Raw genomic sequence first — 8,989 nt, forward strand, 5'->3', positions numbered from 1 at the left:
GTGCTGGCAGGGCTACACCCTTACACGGGGCACACAGCAATGGTACCCCTACCGCATGTCCAGTAATGTCACACTGGAAGCTTGAAATGGACCATGGTGGGAAAATTATATTACAGAAATAAGCAAATACTATTAATCATTCATTGATTTGCTTATTGCCTGTACTCTAGAAAGTGATGCTGAAGAAAGTGATGGAAAAAAATTTTATAAGGCAGATTAAATTTAAAAAATGAGTTTTGATAGCAATTATGATGTGAATATGATAAAACCCTGAGATACTACTCCTTCAGTATTTGAAAACTCTTGTCCAGTTCAACAAAGAAGTTACTCACCTCTTTGACAAATGAGTGAAATTCCAATACGTAGTTCTGTTGTTTCGATTTCACTTATTTGCATAAAGATATGAACTAATATTCGTATCATAAGTACATCACATGCAACCAACCATAGCTTGGCCTCAGACATAAATGTTCAAAAGAAATCAGTGAAAGAATTCTGTGAAAACCTAGTGGCTGTATGGAATTTACAATAAAGAATATCCATATTTTATTATTTTAAAATTATATGTCACACATCTATCAGTAAAATTTACAATAAAAATATGTGTTCATGTGCATACACATAATTTGTTTTTCCAGAGAGTCAATTGTTAAAACTTTACCAGCATACTGCTGACTAGAACACATTAAATGTAAAGGTTTTTAGGTCATATACATGCAGCCATTTCTCCAAGGCATATCAGAGTATTCAGAATAGGATGGATTCTATTAACCCAGAAATATGATCATGAACCCATCTACATGCTCTTCTCCCCTATTCAGTAAATCCAGATATATAATCTGGTCTTTTTATCTACCTTTCAGTGTTTTTTGTTTTGTTTAGTTTTGTTTTACCTAAAAGATCCCTTGTGTGTTGTTAAAATTTGCCTTGATCAGGACTATTCCAGCCTAGCCAATATGGAATTACATCCATAAACTTCAAAGGAAAGTAGTTAGGATAATGGTTCTTTTCCACCTTCAAAGAATGTTCTACTTCAGTTACCTGAAGCAATATATAGATACATGGGCTGAGCAATGAGGTACAGAGGGTCCTTCCAAATTCTACTTTGTAACATTCAAGTTCAAATACTGGAGTATCTCATGGTGGGGAGGGGCAACACCTAACTCCTTGGCTTCAGTGTTTAAGTCCCAAACCTTAGTTTAGTGAAAGAGACCTATTACGTAACTTTCAATTTCTTAATGATTCTTCATTTATCATGGAAAGATATACATCTTCAAAAGGGACCTAAAGATCTGGGCAACGTTAAAAGCTGTGTGTATCTGGCATAACACCAAAAACCAATTTAAATGAAACTTGTTCCACTGAATTTATCAGGTGTCATATGAAAAAGAAAAAAAAAAGCATTGCTGTAATAAAGATTTAAATACTCTTTTTGGAAACTTCCAGATGGTTGACATGTTGGTAGACCAAACATCTGAATAGTTTTCTTCTGATGTTTGGCAATATGCATATAGTCTAACAGTAAAATGTGATGTGTTTTTATCACCTAGAAATTCTTTCAAAAGCATAATTCTGTTTCCAACCAAAGCAAAATCAAAACACTACCATATATCTGCTCAATGTTATCAGTTTTTCAAGGTATTTTTACATCTTTTACCTAGTTTGAGTCTTAATGAAAGCATTAAGAGACAGGCATAACAAGTGTTATCTTACCAATCAAAATGATTTTCTGTGGATGGTGATGAAAGGAGAGACTCTGAAGTACAAAGACAGGGGAGCTTAAAGAGAGCGTGAGAACTCAAAATGATACCACATGGCAGATGAGGAAACAAAGTCCGAGACAAGACAAAAGACCTTTGTGAGGGAAGTTGTAGTTGTATAATATATTTTGGGGAGAAGGAAGAGAGAAACAGGACTATGAGCACTTAAAAAGGCAGACTGAAATATTTTCAGTTCTTAAGAAGCCAATGTTTGGGAAAAAAATATGGCTTATAAGACAGTTTTGTAGGGTCGATTTTTTTTTTTAAATATTTTATTTATTTATTTGTCAGAGAGAGAGGGAGAGAGAGCGAGCACAGGCAGACAGAATGGCAGACAGAGGCAGAGGGAGAAGCAGGCTCCCTGCCAAGCAAGGAGCCCGATGTGGGACTCGATCCCAGGACGCTGGGATCATGACCTGAGCTGAAGGCAGCGGCTTAACCCACTGAGCCACCCAGGCATCCCTGTAGGGTCGATTTTTTAAAATTTAATTTAATTTAATTTTTTTCAGTGTTACAAAATTCATTGTTCATGCACCTCACCCACTGCTCCATGCAATACTTGCCCTCCTTAATTGTAGGGTCGGTTTTAAGAGAGTCAAAACCAAACAAGAGACACCTTGACTAAGCATGCCACTGACATAATGGAATAGATCCTGAAAATGTGTCAAAAAAACATTGTGTTTTAAGGGAGGTATTTACAAGTCAACATTCTGGAATTTTGTACTAGAAGGTATCTCTGGATTGGATTTTCTTATGAGAGGTTTCTTTAGAACGAGGGTTTGAGGAAAAAGTAGAAGGGTGTCCATAAGCCAAGCCCCTTAAAACCTAACACTTACCTTACTACCTATCATATAGCTCGGTACCAACTAGACACAAAAACAGGGAGAGGAAAAGAGAGGGAGAGGAAAGGAGAGAAGGGGGGGAGAAGAAGTCCTGAGTGAATGGGAAAGAGAGTTGCACACAACGTCTGAGGAGAAGTTATGGTTCAAAAAGAAAGCTTGCTCAAAGGGGCATTAAGAAGTCCTTCAAACTCTGAAGCAATGTCCAGGAAAAAAATATATATAAGAAATATGATTTTGACCTCTACTGAGAATGGGGTAGAATTCTCAGAGAAATAAAGTTAAAGTGGGAGAACAGATTAAGTAATGCAACTCCCTATGGTCTAAATCTGCATTTTGTTTTAGAGAGAGGGAGGATGAATTATGCTATGATACAGGCGAACTTTAAGAGTAAGAACAAAGCACAATAAAACCATGTTCATATTAGCAAATGTAACACCAGTAGTTTTGAAACTTTGCAAAGAAGTGCAATGGTCGGTATAAACGAATTAAGTTATACGTCTACAGAAGTGTGCATCCCAGTCTGTAAGAGGGCTCCTGTGGAAGGCCAGCACGTAGCCAGGGAATTAGCCAAGGCAAGCACCAGATGCCATGCTCTATTTGGTCATACTAGTGTTGAAGGTTCAACGGTCCTGAAAAGTGAGAAAAAACTAGAAATAAAGGAGGTAGAAAGAGATAATGAGCAGTAGGTGGAGAGAACTCTGAGGAACCCTGAGCGAAACTTGTCACCATCAACTCTGGACACAAGAGTATGACAAGGGGCCAGGATTTCTCTTCTCCAGAGGTTTTTCTGTAGAATACCATATTTGGGGTCCATTAATGCCTCAGCATCCAAATATCCCTCATATATCAAGGGAAGTAAAAATAAACAAAAAGCCAACCTTGGGTAATGGCCAAGTGAGGGGATCTTGCCCTACTTCCCCTCTTACGGTCTTCAAAGAAGGCCTCATCTTTCCTGTCATGTTCTATCCATGGGAGGGAAGAGGAGAACAGCTTTCCCTCAGCCTTCTCTCATGTCTTGATCTGGTTCCTCTTCTCTGCTGTTTACAGCTTCACTGAGTGTACCTCCTGAGGCTCTGTCAACATGTTCGACTCCCATTTGCGTGAGGGAATGAGAGATTGCCTTATGTTTCCACTTCCTTAACATTTACACGCTAATGTTCTTTTTCTCCTCCTTTTCCTCCTCCTCCTCCTTCTTCTTTTTTAGAGAGAGGGAGAGAGAGCAAGCAGGGTGATGGGGACAGGCAGAGGGAGAGGGAGAGAGAGAATCTTAACCAGGCTTCACACCCAGTGCAGAGATCATGACCTGAGCTGAAATCAAGAGTCAGACACTTAAGTGACTGAGCCACCCAGGTGCCTCAACATGCTAATACTTCTTAAAAGCAACACAGATAATTGCTCGGACATTTTTGATTGATCCACTTCAGACTTCCTCCAGTATCAATCAAAAATGGGATGCACTGGGGCACTGGGGTGTCTCGGTACCTCTCTTCCCTCCTCTCCCTACACAGGTACCCTCCCAAAATAAATAAATAAAATCCTTAAAAAAAAAAAAAAAAAAAAAAAAGACCAGTGGGATGCAACTTCACCCAGCCCTTGGAGCAAGCCTTTGGCATGTCTTGAATGCCTTGAACCATCACCTAAGTGATGGCCTAAAACTGAAAGACCTTTTCATTTCTGAAAATACATAACCTGGGTATTGGTATCTTCATAGACAAATGACGATAATGAAGAACAGATAAACCCATAAGAACAAGAGATCCCCCCCAACACAAATCAGTCTTGGGAGTAAAAGAAGTGCTATTTCTTCAGGCAGAATTCAGTCCGTGGGGTATAAGAAAGCGTGAGAAATCAGGTCAAGTGAGGTAATAAGATTTCCGTGGACAGACAGGAGGAAGACGAGAGGGAGAACCAGGTTTGAAAGATCGGCTCTGTTGAATCACGTTAGAGCTGGGCTGTTAGATAAACTTTATACTGACAAGTAACTGAGTCTATCATTCAGAAAACATCCCGAACTTCCCGAATATTCTAGGGGAGGCCCTGTCTCCTCCCAAGTTCTCCCCATCACTTTGCCTCTGCGGATCCACATGCCAATGCCTGATGTAGTTACTCCTGCCCTACAACAAACGGATCTTAAATAACGAAAACTAAAAGCTTCTTTCTTGGATTTCCCTTAACAGAGCTTCCTAAAGTGCTTTTTCCCCAAACTAACTTTACTGCATACTTAATAAGGGCAGGAAATAAACAGCAGTATAAATCCATCATATAGGATTTATGCGACGCAAACCTAAGTAGGGCCAGCTTCCTAAAGTTCTTCAATAAGCTCTAGCCCAAAGAACTGGCACTTTTTTGGGCCCTTTACCCATTTCCGTTAATCGTCTTATTTATTTCTATGTAGAAGATTCTATTTTAATAGCTAGTACTATCTCCCTCAATTTCTGATTCCTGTTCAGCCCTGAAAAATCCCCCTCAGGGGCACCTGGGTGGCTCAGTCATTAAGCATCTGCCTTCAGCTGGGGTCATGATCCCAGGGTCCTGGAATCCAGCCCCCAATCCGGCTCTCTGCTCGGCGGGGAGCCTGCTTCCTCCTCTCTCTCTGCCTTCCTCTCTGCCTACTTGTGATTTTTGTCTGTCAAATAAATAAATAAAATCTTAAAAAAAAAAAAAAAAAGAAGAAGAAGAAGAAGAAGAAGAAGACCCACTCTTCACTTTAAAAAAAAAAAAAAAAATCCCCCTTGGGAACCATACAAGGCGCCTCCCCATAAGTTTACAGGAAAGGCACGCACTTCCCTGCTGGAAGCTCTCTTCGGGGAATGCTTCCCACTAGGAAACCAGTTAGCTGGTGACACAAATCACGAAGCGGATTGCCTCAGCCCAGCGGCCCCGCAGCCCACAGAGCGGGGTTGGGGGCTTCTCCAAGGTCAAGCTGATTCCAGACCCTCCTGGAGCAAGGACTTCTTGCCTTCCCGTCTTTGCATCTCAGTCTGCTCTACTTTTCTTCCGCGTATGAGGGGCTGTGATCCATGAGCTGTTGTGGAGCCAAGTAGAGGATTCCAGGGTGGGAGCAGATGGGCCTTAATGTAAAAAGTGTCCAACCTTAGACCGGAGCTCAGGAGGGGCCGCGTTCGTTTGGCCGACTCAGAGCGGGCACAAACCTCTGCTGTCGGAATCTTGAGCTTTGGGCGCCCTCTTGTGGAAGTACCGTGCACAGCGGCGGAGCCCTTTTCTGATTGCGCTCACCTCGGAAATAACTGTGTTCACACAACCCTCAGAGAAACCCAGCTTCTCGGAGAGATTACTTAGGGCCTGTTTCTGAACAAAGTCAGACCTGCGGCTTCTACCATCCGCCTAATCTGCGTTTCCTTCAGGTCCTTTAACAAAGTTGATCCTTTCAGGCTGAAAGCGGCCTTCTTAGCCTTATCCATTCAGCCTGATAGAACCAGCAACTCTCTGGTTAAACACTTTTTTTTTTTTAAGACTTCATTTATTTATTTGACAGAGAGAGACACAGCAAGAGAGGAAACACAAGCAGGGGGGAGTGCGAGAGGGAGGAGCAGGCTTCCCGCTAAGCAGGGAGCCTGATGCAGGGCTTGATCCCAGGACGCTGAGCCCCCCAGGCGCCCCTCTGGTTAACCATTGAATCAGTAAGTAGTTGACCTCTGTCTTCACCCCAATGTCTTGGTTCTACTTTTCATTTGAAACTAAATTTGGGGCTTTTCGAGCTTAGAATAATCCTCTTCCTTATTCATTAAAGATCTGACCAGTTTTCTACCCTACCAGTCTTTTTTTTTTTTTAATAAAGTTAATTTCATGTGTGGTACTAGATAAGATCTGATGCTCATTTTCACCATATATAAAGTCTGTTGTTCTAGCACCATTTGTTGGAAAAGTGTCCTTTCCATTTGAGATATCTGGATGCAATTATAAAGGCAACTGTCAATGAGCATGTATGTGAGAGTCAATTTCTGGTCTCTGTATCTATGTATCTGATCTGTGACCTTGTAACCTTACATATTAGTTCCAGTAGCTTTTTTCTCCTGATTCTATACTGCTTTTCCTTGTTGACTGTTGTCTACAGGGCTGCAAATGCCAATGTTCTTCATCAACTTGTCACATTATTTGGACACCAATGGCCCTTCCTAAATTAGTTTGTGCAGCAGTTGAGTGACGGCCAGTTCTTATTTAGTCTGGGCCTGCTGTTCCGTGTCCTGATACTTCAGTCTTTCCTAATCCTGCTATGTGATGACTTTGCCATCCCGTACCCAATATCCTCTCACCTACAACCAGGATAATATGATCACCACTCTCCCCTCCCTATCCTCCAAGCCAGTGGTATCGTCTATATTCTGCTTAAGGCAATAGCATTAGCCCAGTAATTCAGTGTAGAGACTGGATTTTTCAGCTTTTGCCCTGGAGAGGGTTGTATCTCCATGAAAGGAAAGATCCCATATTCGTTGGTAATTGGTCATTTAAAAGATTTGTACTTGTTGCCTTATTTTATTATCGTTCATGTATTCGACTAGTTAGGACAGTTATTTCTTATCCTTGTGGAATAAATAGAAATAGAAAGGAAATATTATTTTTGAAGATGTATCTATGTCTGGAATATGCCAAGATATTTCTCAGAGCTCAGCTACTGGAAGACATTTTTTTGACACGGTACTTCTACATCTCTGTCTTACAAAGGAACAACCATCATCAAGGATGATAGTCTTAGCTAAAAGGAGGGACCCAGGACTGAGTGCAGAGATATATTGTATGAGAGGCTGAGGGCTAATTTACTTTTTTAAAAATACAAACAGCAGTAAAAGCTTCTCTAAGAATGGGAGCAAAGGAAGATAAAAGCTTCTGCTGAACTGAGGTGAAGTTTCTCATGGTCTCCTGCCATGGTTGGGATGGATATTGTCCATTGGTTTATTTTCCGTGCATTTATTGCATTATTGGCCAAATACCAAAACAGCAGGCGCTTGCTGTAGGCTCGTATTTTAGAAAGCAAAGAGAGTTCCTTATTTCTCTCCTAACCACACCACAAATGCTGATGAAAATGAGAGTACTAGCTCCTGTGTCCCTCTGCAAATACCCAGGGACCACTAACATCCTTCACTAGCCCAGGCCTCACTGGCCTCAAAATTCCCTATTGTTTTCTGGAGGCATAGGCCAGCAGGGGCATTGGCACTCAGCGGGCATCCTCCAGAATCAGAATATGTGCAAAGAAAACTGAACTGGGCGGATACCTGGGAAACTGGGAAGCACTGGCAACGAGGGGTGAGTCACCTGCAAACAGCAAGTGGTTCATTACTATATTTCCCTGGTGCTAACAGTGACCTTCTTTCACATTTTGACATTTATAAAGTTGAGATACAGTTTGTAGTATACTTGGATATATGTTTCTATACACACATGTGCACACGCATTGGATGAGGTAGCAGTCCCTTTTTTTCCCCTTAAAAACTATTATTAAATCGATGTTGTAGCTTACCAGCATGTAACTTGTTACCATGTCAATTTCTAACACGCTAATGGAATCAACTGAATATTTTAAAGGCCTCTTTTAAGGTGATTCGTGTCTTTCTCTTTTGCATTAAGAAAGCAGACAGCTTCTCTTTTATTAGGCAATGGTGACACCTGCTGTCAGAAATAAAGAACTTACTCTCCCGTTGCCAACTGAATACATATTGCTAGAATATGAAAATTTCTGGGAGAAAATGGGCAAATACCGGTTTTTATTTTTGCCTTTATTAAAACTATAATAATTATTCCTGACCATTAAAATGACAGTTATAAGCAAGTGGCATTTGTGTTGAAACATTGCCAGCAACCCAAGAAGGCCTATCTTTGTCCTTCCCCATTTTTTTTCCTAAGGATTTGGTGTTGAGTGATTTAGTGACCACTACATGGACAAATATTTGCTGACATCTACCCAGTCTTTGACATGTAGGTAAGCACTGTTCTTCGGGTTCTAATTCCCTCTAGGTTTGTTTCTATTTTTTAAAGGACAATTTTATTGAAGTATGATTCATGTAAAATGTATTTACTTTAAGGATACAGTCCAGTAAGTTTCGACCAATGTCACTAGTACCACAATCAAGATAGCAAATACTTCCATTTGTTTATGTCCCCCTAGGGTCAACCTCCAGCTCATCCCAGGTCCCAGGCCATCACTGATCTGCTCTCTACCACTATAAATTTTATGTCTGTTTTCAAATGTCAAGTAAGGGGAATCATACAGTCTTATTGTCTATGCTCAATATCTTTCACTCAGCCTATTTGGAAGATTTATCTTCTGTTCCAGTCCTTATTAATGCATAACAATTAGCTTCAAAATTTAGTGGCAAAAAACATGTTGGTATGTTCACTGACTCTGTGGGTCAGCATTTCAACAGGGTGCAG

The sequence above is a fragment of the Mustela erminea genome, chromosome 2, assembly GCF_009829155.1.
Source record: "Mustela erminea isolate mMusErm1 chromosome 2, mMusErm1.Pri, whole genome shotgun sequence".
Classification (NCBI taxonomy): domain Eukaryota; kingdom Metazoa; phylum Chordata; class Mammalia; order Carnivora; family Mustelidae; genus Mustela; species Mustela erminea.